Source organism: Rosa chinensis, chromosome 5 (assembly GCF_002994745.2).
Source record: "Rosa chinensis cultivar Old Blush chromosome 5, RchiOBHm-V2, whole genome shotgun sequence".
NCBI classification, from domain to species: Eukaryota; Viridiplantae; Streptophyta; class Magnoliopsida; order Rosales; family Rosaceae; genus Rosa; species Rosa chinensis.
In genome coordinates, this window is record NC_037092.1 from 58,372,823 (window position 1) to 58,391,742 (window position 18,920).

Below are 18,920 nucleotides of genomic sequence, written 5' to 3' on the forward strand. Positions count from 1 at the left end.
TTAAAAGGAAACGGGGAAAAAAAAACCTATGTTCAATGTTTGTCTGTGATTTGTTAGCAAGAATAGAAGCAGCCTAATTTCCCTCATAATAAATTCATACAAAAAACGCTGAAGTGACTTGGTAATATGAGTGCATGTGATACAAATAAATATGAAGATTTGATCAAAAGCGGAGTCATTCAGATACTCCACAAGGGCAACGAAGGGTGCTAAAGAATAGTCTGCCTGTAACTACTCAATGGTCTAACAATGTATCTCCTTGAAACAATTCAAAATCAATTATTCCTCTGGTTGCATGCTTGTGTATCCCTTAGTTCTCTTATCAAATTTAGTTCACATATCATGTACAATTGAACAATCCAAAACACTACAATCGAGTTTTAAACTATCTTCCCTATCTCCCTTACTCCTACATCCAATTTTTCTCTTCTCTAAACATTACACAAAAATATTCTCATTCAATAACAATTTCAATTGAGCACGATGTTACTGTTAAAAAAAAAAAATTAAACGAAAATTCAATACAAGTATTTGATTATCAGGTAAAATTAAAAAATTAGGGTTCCAAAAAATTAAAAAATTAGGGTTGCAACATGAAGAAGAAGAAGAGGGGCGACCTCGAAATGGGTTTGCATCTAGCGGGGGTCGATAGGCTGGCCCTAGGCGTTGACGCTAGGGCTGATCATATCGGGCCTCTGGTACATATTGGAGAGCAACAGAGTCAGGCTGACGCTGAGCAACATGTGGTTAATACCTGTATAACTCTCAAACACAAGTATAAGTCAACGCTATGACTCAATCAACCGCAACACTACGTCGGAGGATACAATTTTATCCCCTACGTCAACCAGAGTTAAAACTAAAGGTCATCATCCCTCAGAAGTCTTTAACTCATAGAAGCTACATCAAGCTCCTACACTTCATCTCCTGAGCCGACACTACCTTGACGACTCACTACATATCCAATGACTATATCAATACCGAAGAGAATCTGATGGGGATCCGCTACAGACGGGCCATCACTCGAGGAGTACTAATTGTCACCAAATATGTACCTTACGCTCTGATACCAAACTGTCATGCCCTCGATTTTTAACACAATTAAAAATCGATATATAATCTCATAATTATACATACGTGATCGTTCAGTCATCAATACAAAATACCTGGAAACTTTTTCCCTTTAAACCAAGTACATACTGATGTCTGAACCCTCAAAGTTAATATACACTCACTCCACAGAGTTATATATTACACAAGCTTACGAATTAAATTGTCAACAACAAAATAAAACGTAAATGCTCCTTAGAGCCCACTACAAGCGGAAGTCTTAATAACTGTAAAGTCACAAAATTGGCTTCCTACGTAAAACTGCTAGCTCGCTATCTCAGTTTTCAGCCACGATTACCCTGACCTGCAGGATTAACCCCTACACCATTGAATAGTGCACCAGGTTGCCACACAACAAACCCGATAAGCTTATGAAAGCCCGTATGAGTAACTCAAAACAACTCACACAAATCACGGAATAAACCCACGCGAATCATGAGATAAACTCACACAAATCACGAGATAAACTCACACGTTTCAAACAAGAAACAACTCACAAAAATTATGGGATAAACCCACACGTATCACGAGACAAACTCACACGTTTCAATCAAGAAACAACTCACACAAATCATGGGATAAACCTACATGTATTACGAGATAAACTCACACGTTTCAGTCAAGAAACCAAGCACGGCAGACAGACTAGAGCTCTAACTGATCGTATTCACTAACCAGGCCAAAGAAGTGAATTCCTGATTTTTCTACCCACGATCCTCAACTCGTAAGTCTTTGGATCCACGGTATAAATACCAAAATATTAAAGGAGTCGCACTGGACCCAAAATGTTACACAAATCTAAAATAAAAGTGTCACGCCCCTGATTTTTAACACAAAGAAAATCGATTATAATCTCATAATTATACACGCATGATCGTTCAACCATCAATACCAAGTACCTAGAAACTTTTTTCCTTTAAACTACATACATATGGATGCCTTGCCACTATGTCAATATTGACCCGCCCACAGAGTCATATATTACATAAGCTTACGAATTAAATTGTCAACAACAAAATAAAACGTAAATGCTCCGTAGAGTTTACTACAACAGAAATCCAAATAAAGGTAAAGTCACAAAAAAATGGCTTCCTACTGTTAAGCTGCAAGTATGCTATCTTAGTTTCAGCCTTAATTATCCTACCCTGTAGGATTAACCCCTACATCGTTGGAATGGTGCACCGGGTTGCCACACAACAAACACGGTAAGCTTTTGCAAGCCCGTATGAGTAACTCAAAACAATCAACACAACTCACACTGAAAATAAGGAAAACAACTCACACTTTGATTCCTTAAAAACATGCAACATAGAAAACAACTCACTCCTTGGTTTCTATCAAAGCGTAACATAGAATGCAACTCACACCTTGATTTCTATCAGATATAACATAGAAAACAACTCACACCTCGAATTCTATCAATCGTACCATAGAAAGCAACTCACACTTGATTTCTATCAATCGTACCATAGAAAGAAACTCACACCTTGATTTCTATCAAATCATTAATAAGGAAAACAACTTGCACCTTGTCCCCTTAAAAACCGTTAATAAGGAAGCAACTCACACCTTGTTCCCTAAAAACACGTAATCTCATGAGTTAGATATAACAAATTCCCGTTACCCTATGAATCACCTATATGGCAAACAGACTAGAGCTCTAACTGAAACGTAACCACTCGTCCGGCCAAAGACGTGATTACTTGATATTCTGCCCAAGGTCATAGACCTTCGTTCCTCGGGCCGCACAGTCCCTTGGAGCAAAACATTTAAAGAAGTCGCACAGGACTCAAAATGTTACACAAATCGCAACACTTTTCAAAACAATCGAAATCAACATTTTCATAATCATTGTTTTCCGAAAAGCCACAACCCAAAACAATAAAAAGCATCATTCATGCATATTGTTTTCATAAATCCACAAACCACCAAAACATATATATTTGACGTAAATATATACATACGTAGTCATGCACTTAGGAATGCCTACTAATACTAACTAGAGCTTGCAGTTAATAAATAACTCTAAAAACGATAAGGGTATTCCGTTCATAAATGAACCTTGAGAAATTACTCACCTAGAAACTCCCGCTGTGTCTTCACACCACTAGACTACTTACAGAACGCCCTCTGTCAAGCATCTAAGGAAAGTACAGCCTTGATTCAGTCAATGGAACACAATGAATAACGTTCGAAACCCTAAATCGAACAAAAATTTCCAAAGTGACACCAATCGAGGCGAAACCACATCCGAGACCTCCCAAAGTCTCCAGAATACTTCCACGATCGATATGTCCAAACCACAAGTCGATCGGACGCTCGGATCCTCACGGATCGAATAAATCAATCGGTATGAAACCGTAAAAATCAAAACAAATTCATACGAGCTCCAAAATTTCGTATTATATATCGAAACGCTGGTATCGACAAGTAGAAGATATATATAATACAAGAAACAGTGCTTTACATGGCCGGAACACAGCGAGAAAGCCGCCACAAGCGGTGGAGTACCGCCGCCGGCCAAAACTCAATATTTCACAAAACTTCCAACATCAAAGATGTTCATCTCAGCATACTTAACCATTTTCATAACCAACACGAAGTCAGAAACTAAATATAGAGGGTCAAAAACTACCTCGCAAGCCGTGGATTACTGTTCAATCCGAGTTGAACCAAGTTTCACGTGAATCGATCCAAACAACCACCACAGATCGATCCAATAGGCTGCTTCGAGCTCAACCAAGAAGACTTGAAGCCTCACTGACGACGGAGATCGGAGAACCGATCGGGTCCGAATACACCAAACTTCGCCGCCTTCTAGTGCCGCCACCATCGAGAATCGCCGCTAGAGGATGCCAGAGGGAGGAGCGGAGGCAATGACAAATCGATCTGGAAAGTTTCACCGCCAGAGACCGCCGGAGTTCGCCGGAAAAGCCGGGTCGGGTCAGACGAAAAACTCAGATATTGAAGGCGTCGACCGAGAGAGAAAAGAAATTTCCGGAAAAGGATATCGAATTTATGGTTTTTCTATTTATACTAAACAGAAACTTTTTCCAAAAGCCATAACTTACTCATATGAACTCCGATTGATGAGTACCGCATGTCCACAAACTCGTATCGACGAGCTCTACAACTTTCATGAAGGAAGTTTTTGGAGAATCTCAACGTATCAAAAGTCAACCTTGAACCCCCCCCTAAATCCACACTTTTCGAATAAAAATTCGTTCAAAACACTTCTACTCCATCCACGAGCCACGAAACCTTCCAATAACCATAAATTAAATTCCAGAAATTCCTCGAAAAATAAATACGAATTTCCAGGGCATCAAAAAAAGATTCCCGTAATTGATCCATATCAATTACTCCCGGTACAACACCCACAATTAAATAAACCACCCACGAATTAAAATGTTCCACAATACACAACAATTTTTAAAACAATAGAAATCACCCTTTCACAAAGCATTGTTTCACGAAAAGTCACACCCAAAACGATAAAATGAACGCACCCATAATTATTGTTTTATCACACAAATCCACCTACACATATATATATTTCACGTAAAGCATCTTGTTCTGAAAATGTAGAAAAGATCTATATCAAAGTATCCGTAGTGCTCCACAAAACCCGGAATCGCTTTTGATTTAGGGTTGCAACTTTTCTTCTTGTCGGGTGGCGTTGGCTCGCCTCGCATGCTCGACGCGACTGCCAGACGGGAATTTAAAAACTAGTGGTCTGGCAGTTTCTTGGAGAGGGATTACGGCTCGAGTCCAACGCTGGATGGTTTTGGCCACAAGCACCGGACGACATCTTGGGCTCAGTGGGCGGCGGGGCAACACGGGTCGAGGGTCGATGAGGCACTTACTGGATCTCCATGATCGGCTACGTGGTGGAGGGGTTGGACGGTAGCTGCGACGTCCAGAATCCGGCTGCTTTGGACTGGTTTCGACATGGTTCGGTCGGGCTTTGACCTGGGTTGAGGTAGTGAGGCTGGGGATTGCGGTGCGGCAGCGAGGCTGGAGTCAGTGGCAATGGCGAGGGCTGGTGCCGATTGCGGTGGTGGGATCTGGTTTTCAGATGGCAGTGGTCATCCATTGGAGACTACAGATGGACGATGGGCTTGGGTCAAGCTTTCATTGTTGGGCCTGTAGCTAGGGTCTTCTTCTTGGGCTGTTGGACTGTGTGTTTGGGCTGGGTTGTTTGACCTAGACCCTATTTATTTTGTTTAGTCAGTTTTGTTTCAATAATTCCCTATTTTCAGGGACAATCTAGGCACTTATGTGCATCTAGATTTAGCTATTGGTTTTGGTCTTGTCGACTTAATTCTCAGTATCTCTAGTTGTACACCAATTGAGGTCTCTAGGCGACTAGATTACTGGGTCAAAGTTAGGTTGGGAGGGCTGGATCCTTCTAGCGCCTCCGGCGTAGTACCAAAGGGGGCTCCTATTATGTTTCTACGTACTTCATTGTACAATGAGTAGGCATATTTCTATGTAATACTGTGGGTACTACCACTAACTTCTTGTCTGTCTGATGGCAGCAAAAGGGTATGTAACAGCCTATTCTGGCTTATGAATATATTTTCTTGCACGGAGCACTTCAAAAAAAATATATTTATTTCACGTATACACATAGACATTCACTCAGGAATGCTACTAATATCAACTATAGTTTACAGTTAACTAAATAACTATCAAATGATAAGGTAAGCCTTTTGTAAATGAACATTGTGAGATTACTCACCTCAAAACTCCCGCTGTGTCTTCATATAGAACAAAGCAACCAATCCACAAAATAACCATCTAAAATACTTCGTCAAGTACCTAATCACATACGGTTTCAACTTAGTAATAATTCACAAACGATTTAATTCCGAAACCCCTGTTTTGAAATAAAATCCCCAAAGTGGCACCAATCGAGGCGAAACCACATCCGAGACCTCCCAAAGTCTTCGGAATACTTTCACGATCGATATGTCCAAACCACAAGTCGATCGGACGCTCAGATCCTCACAGATAGAATAAATCAACTGGTATGAAACCGTAAAAATCATAAAAAATTCATACGAACTCCAAAATTTGTGTATTATATATCGAAATGCTCGTATCGACGAGTAGAAGACATATAATACTAGAAACAGTCCTTTACATGGACGGAACGCCACCACAGGTTGTGGTGCACCGCCGGCGGCCAAAACTCAATATTTCACAAAACTTCCAACATCAAAGATGTTCATCACAGCATGCTTTACCATTTTCATAACTAGTACGAGTCAAATTCGAAGTGTAGAGCGTCGAAAACTACCTCGCAAGCCGTGGATTACTATTCAATCCAAGTTGAACCAAGTTTCATGTGAATCGATAGATCCAGGAGGTTGCTGTGAACTCAAAACAGGAAGCTTGAAGTCGTGTTGTCGCCAGAGCTACATTTTCCTATCGGGTCCGATTTCCTCTAACTTCGCATCCTTATAGTGCCGCCGTGGAGGAGAATCGCTGGTAGAGGCCACCACAGGGAGGAGCGGAACAAGGAGGCGAGTCGGTCTGGAAAGTTTCACCGGTATAGGTCGCCGGAGCTGCGAGTTCTGGCCGGGTAGGAAAATCGGATTTGGGTCAGGTCACGCAGACTGAAGAAAGAGAGAACGGAGGTTTGGTTTCCAAAAATGGAAGCCCAAATGAAAATAGTAACTTTCCCGAAAGGGAAACCCCTATATGTAGTAACTTTCCAAATTTTCAAACGCTCATAACTTTGTCATACAAACTCCGATTTCCGCGTTCCACATATTCTCATACTCGTATCGACGCGCTCTACAACTTTTGCGAAGGAAGTTTTTGGAGAATTCCAACGTATAAAAAGTCAACCTTGAGCGCCCCCCCCCCCCCCCCCCCCTAAAGTCATACTTTCCGAATAAAAATTCGTCCAAAACACTTCCGCTCCGTCCACGAGCTACGAAATAGTCCAATAACCATAATTTAGATTCCAGAAAATCCTCGAAAAATAAATATGAATTTCCGGGACATCACAACTGTGATCACTATTATATGAATAGAGGATTTGGTCCCAACTAGGGGACACATCACATGCAGTGTGAGTGGAACTGTGTGAGTGGAACTAGAAGTGCTCTACACTTGTCAATTTGTTTTCTCTTTTTAATTGGTTTTTTGGGTCAATTTTTATACAATGATTGGTAGATCTGTATAGCTTTCAAGGCAATTATTTTAATTTTTTTAAATGATTCATCGAAATACTTTATATTTGATTGTAGGAAAATTGATAATTAAAAATTTAGGCCACCCACATTTCCGAACCAAACCAAAACACTTTCAAAGAAATACATAGCTAGCAGTTGTATTTTATAGGAGAAAAAGAAACTAATTAACTTATATGTCGACACTTCTTCGACTTGTAACTCTTTCAAATTCTTACAGACCTTTTAACAAACAGCTAGCCATTAAAAGAAGAAGAAGGATAAAAAAAAACCATGGAGCTGCTAATCCATTCTTGAATAGAAGATGAGCGATGCTCACATGAACAACAAGTGCTCTCTTTTTACAGAATATAAACGGAAGTGAATGATCATTTACAAGAATTTTCGTATTAAATTTATTGTTCTTATAATTGGAGTATGAACGAGACGGGGCCAGAAAACTTCCGACTTATCTTCTAATAAAAACCCTTTAAGTCGGGGTCGAGTGAACCAGTGACAGTTGCACACATTCTATGTTGATCCCACCCGAAGATCCATAAACATGAATGATTGATAGTTGTCTCTATGCATCTGTGTAATGACTGAAGTCACTGAACCAAGCATTAATTTCTTTATAGAAAATGTACCATCTATATTTTGTACAAGGAAATGAAAGATGGAAACAGAGAGAAAGACATGCGAGCAGGGGCGGACCGACATAGAAGGCTCTATGGGCTTGAGTCTAGACAAGATTTTGGGTTAAAAACCCCTAGGTATATATATATATATATATAGACCTTTCAGTCCATACCCAGCCCAAAGAAAAAAAAAATTATCCATCACAACAGCTCCTCACCGCTCGTAGGCTCGCAGCCTCAGTGCCTCACACACTCACACAATTTGACTCACAGACTCACTCACACAAATTATTCTTCTTAGTTCTTCCACTTCTTCCTGCTATGTTTTTCCCAGATTCCTAGAATCCAAGATCTCCTCTTGCATAGTCGCAGTCTCGCCCAGTCGGCCCAGATCGAGAGTCTCACCCAGTCGGCCCGGATCGAGAGTCTCGCCGTCGCCGATTCTGTTTGCTACGGTGCTACCAGTGGCGGAGCCATGGAGAGAGACAAAGACAGAGACAGAGAGAGCTGCCGAACTGAGAAGTGAGCCGCTGAGGAGTGAGGAACTGAGCCGCCGTCGCCGATCCATGTTAGCTGAGCCGCTAAGGAGTGAGGAACTGCCGAACTGAGGAAGTGAGGATCTTGAATTCTTGATCATGGTCGCCTGGATGCCTGGTAGGTCTCGGACTCTCCGCTCTCGTCTCTCGGTGACTCAGTCAGTCGGTGGATCCGTGGATAGCCTATGAGGCTTTGATGAATTGATCAATTGATGATTGTATTTTAAGTTTTTAACTATTTTTAGTTGATCAATTGATGATAAATTACTGGCTAAAAAAAAAAAAAATCAAGTAACAATAAGTGAATGAGTTTTTGTAATTTTGTTGGGCTTTGGGATTTCTTGATGCTTTCTTTGGCTTATGTTGTGATTTATTTATAGATGTGCATTTTGTGTTGCAGATCGGAGAGTTTTTATTTGACAGTTTTGGTGATAGTGTCTGGGTTTATGCATAATACCAAGATTGCTGTTGATGCCCTTTCCATCTGGTTAGTGTTACTAACTTTATATTTTTTCACAAACCCATTAGAATTATATATATGTTATTATATATATATGTTAAGGAGGCAAATATTAAATCCATTATACATTAAAGTCTGCTGCTAGTTAGTAACTAATAGTAATGTATAATTAGTTATAGTTGTATAATTCTAATGGTGGTATCTATATAATATTATAGGTATTGAATATAATGACAGATCATCGGAAACCCAAGAGGTACAAAAACTTTTTGTCATGGTTTACAAGTGGTACTCCATCAAGTGATAGTGTCGATGAGATTAGAAGTGGGAGTGGGAGTGGGAGTGGGAGTGTGACTGAGAATTCCGTTAATGATGTCCCTTTAAACCCTTCTCCATCTATTCAACTAGAAGAGTGTCATAATGAAAGAATTGAGAGAGAAGAAAGTTTTGATGTTAGTTCTCTAGAACGTGATCCAAGAATATGGCGTCCAATATGCAAGTACCCTTTGAATGAGCGTGACAATATTCGAAGAGCTTATGTGGTCTTAGGACCATATCAATCTCACTTAAGTAGTTAATTTATTGTTGTTTTACAACAGATGTATGCTTGTAGTTTTTAATTTACGGGGTTTGGTTTTATGTCCCCTCCGTTGTATGTTTTGATTGAAAATAATAAAGGCGTGAGGATGAGCCTCCCACTGAGTTCCAAACCTCAAAAAAAATAAAAAAACTGTGCACTTCTAATTAGCCTAAACAACAATTGAATCCTGGATCCGCTTCTGGATGTGAGATGTGGAATATTAATTAAGTGGGCATGAGATCCCATGCCATTGTATGATGTTTCAGAGTAAAATGGGGCTAAGATCCATCTAAGCTTCCAAAGACAGACATATGCCAATGCCTTAGAATTGATGCTTCGATCGATATATAATTGAGGAGGAGGTAATGGTCAAAATACAAACAAGACTGAAGCCAAAGACAGCGCATATATGTAGAGCACACTAGGGGACTCCTTACGCACATTTTAAAGATGCATGTTATTATAATTAATTTTTTTTTTTTTTTTTTGTGAGAATAAAGATGCATGTTCTTATCAGAGTAGCTATCACTGAAAAATCTAAACCCTAACTATTCATGAGGTCCCATCCTCAGACTTGCTAATTACCAACACTCAATGGCAGATAAACTGTAACCCCTAACCCTAGTTATTCGGAATCGTTTTCTGCTGAAATGAATTCATAACTCTCTATCTAGTTTGAAAAGAACAGAAGAATCTCACAACTTTGTTTCCTTATTACCAATTCATGCCAATATGCCATATCCTAAACCCTAGCTTTGGTGTGTGGTAACCCTTTAGAAATTACCAGCAATCGTAAACCTTAAACCCTAGCTAACTATTGGGGGCTTGTTTTATTCGTGGTTCTACGTACAAACTTCGGTCCACAGTCCAATCAATAGAGAAAAAGGCAATGAACTCTCGAGGCAAACCTCTATGATTGGGACATTTAAACTCCATTACTAGAGTCTAGAGTGACCGAAGAAAGAAGGTTTCTGGGCAAACCTACCTACCAGACTTGGCTTAATTCTCTCTGTGTCGGTTGGAGACACCGTGGCACCAAAAATTATGAAGAACCCATTTAGTCTCGTTTTTTCTATTTGGTGCAAAATACACATGCGATTAGCCTATCGCCTGCTCAAATGTCATAAAAACAATTTAGGTCCTTCATATATATTATATGAACATTTCATTAAAGTATTTTAGATTTAGATCACCTAGTTAGCTTTAGATTTCTTAATTTATGGAAGTTGAAAACGACAACTGACCTATGCACCAATGCAGGCAGACATCAAATAGACATACGTGAAAATTGCTTTCGTAAGCAAATCACTTGTTTACTTTTTTGTTATGAAGATATCAATGATCAATTGTCACTTTGGTTTATATATGAATTTCAAACTGTAACCACTTTTTTGCAAAATTAGTCATGCCTATATTATTATTATTATTAGACAAAAAAGAAAAATATGCCGGAAGCATTCAGTACTGAAATTAAAAAGATGTCAATGATCAACTGACACTTTGATTTATACATGGATCTCAAACAATAACCACTTTTTTGCAAAATTAGTCATGCTTATATTTTTAGACAAGAAAGAAAAATATGTCGGAAGGACTCGGTACTGAAATTAAAAAGATTTTAAGATAATATAAAATAGTTCTGATTAATCAAGAACCGATCAACCACATCTTCTAACCACATAAATGAACCTCACTTGCAAACATTAAGACTTCATGAGTGACATTTGGACTCAACAATCACCTGTTAGCATTATTTTGTAATGTGAATGTCTAACATTTGGCTGGCTAGTAATGAATAAAACTTTTTGGAGCTAGGTAATGCATACAAGTATCTTTTACAAGCTTTATGTGATGTATAATTACTTAATTACATTTGGCTGACATTAACTTTCACATGTATTAAAAAGTACATCATTGCTATCAAGAAGAAATAAGAAAGTACATGTACATTATTGCGATGCAGCAAAGAATTTTGTGTTTAGGAGTTTGGTAAGAACCAACTTATGGATCGATGATAATAAATAATAATGTCATTCAGAAACACTCACTGTATCAGATTGCTGACAATAGTTGTTGGCAATAATATGTAGGACGACCCGATGCATAAATTGATATACAAAACCTGGTATTTTACCATGGAGAGAGACAGCAAGTGGTTTCTCCTAAGCCGAACATGGCCAGCGGCATAGATATTTTAGTGAATTGCAAATAATTATTCTGGCATATTATATCATTTCTATGATTTGCCCCCTCAACCCAAAAACTAGGATAACAAGAAAGAATGGTTTTCTTGTCTATTCAAGGGGGCATTTTTATTTCATGTCCGGTACTTTTTTTATTGCATTTATTTACGTTTTGGTTACTTGTTTTTTAAAGAAAGAAAGATATTTCATTCAATCAATCGAAACATATATATTGGGGGGATAAAAACCAATACCCCCAATAAAACACAGTTACAAGACTTCACCATCAGGTCAATGAGCCCAAACTTTAACCACAATACACCATGGGTTGGACCATGGAATTGTTTTGAAAATTCGACGTCCCTATCATCAGATTTTTCATCTTCGACGCATACGCTACTTCCATGGGGTGCATGGATGATGAAAGTCGGAGACATTCACCCCAATGAGATCCCCCGAATTCCCGACCTACTCGAAGAAATGGCTCTCACATATTCGAATCTCAAACGAAAAGACAGCCGGCTTGTACCACCAAGCAGTGGCCCAAACGGTCTATCGGGAAGAGGAGGTTCTGCTCGCCATGGATCTCAAAGGTCGAAGGTTCACAGCGTTGATGTTGCCGGTGATAAAGACATGGTGGTTCTTGATTGGGATAGTGGCAGGGTGCGGGCAGACGATGAGGACGATGAGGATGAGGGAGGGAGGGAGGGGGAGAGAGAGAGAGAGAGAGAGAGAGAGAGAGAGAGAGAGAGAGAGAGAGAGAGAGAAGAGAGAGAGAGAGAGAGAGGAGAGAGAGAGAGAGAGAGAGAGAGAGAGAGAGAGAGAGAGAGAGAGAGAGAGAGAGAGAGAGAGTTTTGGTGTCCGAGGTCTGCTTTGTAGGGAAAGGAGGATGGCATATTACGTTAGATTCGGAGCACATATCAAATCTAGTAAATGCCAGTATTTTTACTTAAAAATTCAGAGCACATATCGCTCGTGTTGATGCTTGTGGTGAATTCAAAGTTGAGAGCCTCATCATCAAATGATCAATATACACGCCTAAGGGACCTCTGAACCGCGAACATGAGAGTCCCTAAAGGTCAGTCATAGAATCTCTCTTTGTCAATTTGATATAAACATGTTAAGGTAGATAATATAACATTGCTGTAATGATTGATTACAACCTATACACCACCACGCTCCTTAGAAATTGTTTGTTCCACGTATACACCGCCACGCTTCCTCCACGTGAATTTTCATAGCTAGTTCCCTCATTGGTAAAATGAGTGATTTATTAAGGAAGTGTGAACGTTTCGCATCCAAACAAGCTAATTTCTAAAAGACGGATTAGTTGCAGCCATTTTTTGCAATGAAAAGTTTAGGTAGGTCGAGATTCAATTTTCCCCTATTGTTTTAAAAATGTTTTATATTAATTTTTTTTTTTAAACTAAAAGCATTGCAAGATGAGTTGCTTGAACAAACTTTATTACGAGCCAAAAACTATAGGTGGAATTCTCCCTTGATTGGATTCTTATTTGAATTATGGAATTCTCTACAAGACCTGTGGACCCGAAGCAAGATCGGAGAATGAAACCATGAGCGGTGAGGTGTCGACTTTAATTTTGTTTTACTTGGTTGGCATATTGTACTTCTTGTTTTGCCAAGTGCTATTATCACCTGTATCACCAGGTGAAATTGCTTTGATAATAATTTTTTCTAACTCGTCTTTAGAGACTAGTCATTAATCATTATACGTAATTTTATTGGTGAAAGAAAACAAGCAACTCCCTTTTGCTCAAAAAAAAAAAAAACAAAAAAAAAAAACAAAACAAAACGTTAATTTATCTCTTTTTCTTTAGTCCGATGAAGTCTGTTCCTTTTAGTTTTTTTTTTTTTTCTTTGGCAAAGAGGTGGTTGTTTCTTTATTGAGTCCATTGTTTATAACAAACCTATCAGAGCAACTTGCCTTAGAAGTTTCCCCAGGAATCTTGTAAGGTAAAACAAGAACTAATTATATCTAAGATCTACGTACGTAGACAATTATTGATAACTTTAGAAGCTTCAATTAAAAACTCTGCTGTGCCTCCCTCAAAAAGCTTCAATCTCTTTCTTTGAAGTATTATCTTAAGCCACATTATAATTACAGCGCCTACTCTTCAAGTTGTTATAATGACTAGGTCTCACCCTCACACTGATACAGGCTTTGACACACTATGATTTATTTAAAGTAAAAGTTATTAAGACAGATAATGACACTTGAAGGGCAAGCAAGCAGCTACTTTTTTTTATTCTCCACAACCAGACTTGCCCTTTTGAGTTCTTAATCAAGAACAAAGTAGGCTACTAATGATTGAGAGGAGGCATGAAAAGTGAATTGAAAATGTTCCACTCACCTAGCATAATGGTTTGAGAACGCCCCCATTATGATTACAGAAATGACCAGATGAGTACTCATTGGCCTTTGTTTGTGGGGATTGTAGCTGGCTTCCTTTTCACCGACGGGATTTGGAGGGATGACAAATATAGGCGATCGCAACTACTCAACGTTTTACACACTAAATGGTCTACTTGCCTATATAATTAGATGTGTTTTAGTTAAAACGTTTGTTAAAACGTCATTATAAATGGAAGTTGAACGGAAATGTGACGAAAGTACTTGGTGTCTATTTGGATAATTTCTTGATGTTACTAAAAACACGGAAATGGAAGTTCAAGAACCATAAAGCCCAAAAAACCAAAAATGTTAGTTGTATTAAAATTTCTTGGACGTTACTAAGTAAAGTGACATGTTCTTTCTTTCTAGCTATGTCAGAGCACACTATAGTGGGGCCTCTTAGAACGACAAATCTCTGACCAAGTCAGGCCAAGAAACGTGCTAATGTGCTTGTCAAAGTGAAGAAGCAGTAACCGTTTTTGTCACTATGATTAGAGTCCTGCATGATATGCACAGTAATCATTGTTCAGAAGATGAAGAGCTCCACAGAAAAGCATTTTCCAGCCAAAAAAAGACTGTCAAGCTTATGACTTGCTTTATTCTCAAAAAAAAAAAAAAAAAGGCTTATAACTTGCTCTCTATTATGTATATAACTAGGAAAATAACCCGCATGATGCCGCGGGACAAAAAGTTGTATTTCTTGTTCGTTTTTTAAAAACATTGTAGTTTAGTATAGTTTGGTTAACAAAAATAAGTAAGTGGTATGAATTGAAGGATAGTTTTAAAAAACCGAGGCGACATTGTTGATGAGTTGATTGACATTGTAAGACGATAATTGATTGATATACACAGGGATGTTATCAACGGGCGGGAAATGGAAAAATAACTATTATGTAAAGCAACCGCGACAGCCTTAAAAGCTTTATAAGCCAGAAATGCTATATTCTTGTGATCATGGGTACCATTACATATAGACCTGTAAATGGACCGGATTTTGATCCGGACCCGCTTCAGATCCGTAGCTATTAAACGGGTTTGGATCGAACATTTTGATCCTTTGATCCGTTAATGATCCGAATCCGTTAACCCGTTTAATAAACGGATCGGATTTGGATTTAGGTCGATTCGATCCGTTAATGATCCGACCCATTTTAGTAATAAAAAATATTATTTTTTATTAATATATTATTTTTAAAAAAATATAAAATATAAAATATTAAAGATTTCTAATATTACTTTTTTGCAGAAATCTAAGAGGCAGTCTTCGTAATTTTATTTTTGATAATGTAATTTTATTTTTGGTGATACTCTTCATGTAGATCATGTTATTTTAATATTTTATTAATATCTTATGAGATATTATGATATAAATTTAATATTACTATTTAAAATTTAAAAATATTTGAAATTATAAACGGATCGGATTAGCGGATCGGGTATCCGTTAATCCGACGGATACGGATTTGGATCGAGGTATCAATGATCCGCCGGGTTAACGGAGCGGGTTTGGATCGTATTTTTTTTTTAGTAAACGGATTTGGATTTAGGTCGATCCGATCCGAACCCGGTCCATTTACAGGCCTAATTACATAGGTGCAACCTTGTCCTGCAAAGGCAACCTATTCAATTAATACCAACGTGCCAATATAGATTCAACTTGTGCAACACAGTGCAATGAAACTACATCAAAGTTTTCTTATGTAGGAAACTAAATTTACAATCAGTAAAGTGCATCATTACTAAGATTTTATATGAAGGAATTTTAAACCATAAAAAAGGGCTACAATTTGTCACTCAGTTCCACACTAAATAGACCAAAAGCAGTAAATTAAACACAGTAAAATTCCAAAATTCTCAGTTTTCTATTGGTTGTTCAGGTTTCCAAAAAAAAAAAAAAAAGAGTTGACGAAAATAGAAAGGATCAGACCTTGCATGGTTCGTCTCTCGTATTAGGAGGGAGCCTTCCAGAGTGGTTTTGGGAGCTTCCACTGATTTGTACTCGATAACAGAGTGAAACAGATAGTTAAGAGGTAAAATTTAGACTATACTATTTAAACCAGTTTATTTAGAAAGAGGATAACATTACCATGCGGTTTTTTACATATGCTTAAGTTGTAATCAGTTTTTAATCAATAGTTGATGAGCAAGACTCTTACTCATGCTCCAGGGTTGTTTCTGGGTTTTTCAACGTGCTAGAGCCAATAACCTTTGGAAACTTGTCTATTTTAGGATCTCCATGACATCAGAATTCCTTCTTGCTCACCACCCTCCAATCCTTCTCTCCTGAGGTTAAATGAGTACAAATAAAGCAAAAGGTTGTATCGTGCAAAGACATGCTGACTGAAAACTGCACTGAAGGTATACAGTAATTACTTGGAATCCAACATTGCTAGATGAAATGTAAGTCATAGCAATATCCTTACAAACACAACTCTTCTCAAGTATACAATAAAACATTATAACTACAAAAACAGTGGCTAATTTCCATTGCTGATACAAAATGATACAATGCACATTTCTTAACTACAAAAACAGTCCGGCTAATTTCCACTGCCGATACGAAATGATAGAATGCACAGTTCTTCAATAAGAATGAAAACTATCTCCTACTGCCCTCAAGCAAAAAACACTACATTCACTAAACACATAAAAGAATCAAACTTTGATGATCTAATCAAAAACTGAACTTGCCCTCAACCAAAAACACTATGTTTACTCAACATACTCAGAGGAGTTTCAGCCACATCATTTTATACATGTTAAGAAGAACAAAAAGTTGCTGCTTATACTTGGTGACTCATAAATAATAGCAGTTTCAACACACTAATGTATATAAAACAAAATACAATAATGTGGCACAGCTCACATAATTAAAATACTTCCACATTCAGTGTGAAAATTATAAGCAGATATGTCACGTTGTAGTATTCATCTCATGAGTAAAAGTGGATATCAACAATTACCCACATTTAATCGATTCCCAAAAGCAAGCTTTGAGTCTATTTGTCTTATGAATTCTGCTTCCTGGTAACAAAAATAAGAAAAAGCTTAAAACTTTTCCATTGTAGCTCACAGAAAAGGGAATGACTAAACTCTAACACTGATTAAACTGCAAAAATTGGCAAGTATGCATACCTTTAATAAGGCTGTGGCTTAAATTCCAGAGAAACAATAACTTATTCGATACTTGACGATCCAAATCAAATGAAGCAATAGGGCACCTGCCACAAATATAAAACGAAAAGGGCATCACTTCTTTGAACCCATAAACACACATTTTACCTCACCATCATTATCAAGTAATTGCACCTAATGGTTAGAAAAGTGCCTACAGATACTTCCATATAATTCCTAACTGTACTTACAGCATTACACACAGAGCAGAAAGCATATATCTACACTTTACATACCCACAACTTTGAGTTCAACAAAACTAAGAATCAATGTCCGAAAGTCCCGGCAAGTAAAACTGCATTTAGCTCTAAATTTGACCATTGTGACTAAACAGAGACAAAGAGTTGACATTTTTCTCCTTGAATGCATTCACCCAGTTCAAATGAACATAAGGTACAGTGATAGAGTGATAGAAATTAGCAAACTGACCATACCCAAACACCAAAATTCAGTAAAACGATTGAAGCTTTAATCATAGCAACTGATATACACCTTGATTTCTCCGAGTTTGATTTGAAAGGTGGAAGCGGAGGCTAAGTTGGACATATTGGACATAAATGATATTTCCATTCCAGCTAGAATAAGATGCCATAATCTATAGTTGAAGCTCCTTGAAAAATACATAATTCTATTTAGAATGAAATCTTTGAAATCAAAACATAAAAGAAGATCGCGACATTAAAGGAGAAAATTGGTAAAAGAGAAAAAGGGAGAAAACGGATTACTACCTAAAAACCCTCTACCTCTCTCGGATGCTAATCACGTTTCTGGGCTGATTTGAATTTCTATGCTCTCGCTGGTTTTCTCTATTTATGTGATTTTGGGATTTGATTTCGAAAGTGAGTACCGGGACACAGAAGCTAGAAGAACAAAAGCGTGGAAAAAGGTCGAGCACTCGCTAGACGGCGATAGCTTGATAAACCTAGGGTGAATGGCTGACTGTAATTAAAAGGAAAAAGAAGACAAAATAGTCTTGTCACCATCGGCTCCGATGATGAACAGTAAATCCTGCACCCTCCTTTAATATTATAGTAGGGAAAATTTCTCAAATGGTTACTCAATTATGACTTATTCGACACTTTGGTCACTGAAGTTTCAAATATATCACTTTGGTCACTCAACTATTACACTCTCAATCACTTTAGCCACCCAAGAAATATTTTTTTTAATGAAAAAAATTAATAAAGTGATTGATAGTGTAATAGTTGAGTGACCAAAGTGATATATTTGAAACTTTAGTGATCAAAGTGTCGAATGAGTCATAGTTGAGTGACAATTTGTGGAATTCTCCCTATATAGTATAGTATAATAATGTGTAGTGAGTACTTTAATCTGATACAAAGTCACAACTCACAACTAGACACAGGATGAGGTGAAATGATGACAAACTTTTGATTACAACTTTCAATTATTTCACCCATGAGCTTATTATCCACAATCCAAGGAAAAAAGAAAAGAAAACTAAAAACGGCCAATCCAAGAAAGAAGAACAAAACTTCTCAATTACAAGCAACCTATTTGAAGAAAATATAACTACAATCTCCTTGTCCTTTTAAAAAATGGCATCTGCATCTTCCTTGAAAAATTTCAATCTGTATAATATGTTGCTAATAACGCATCATTTACTTTCTCTCTGAAAAT

General features: G+C 37.8%; 1 pseudogene; it reads right to left on the reverse strand.

Annotated features, from left to right (window-relative positions):
- The window catches only part of LOC112165661, a 3,987-nt pseudogene extending 3,259 nt beyond the window's left edge, over positions 1–728 (reverse strand).
- Between the last annotated feature and the right edge of the window lie 18,192 nt (positions 729–18,920).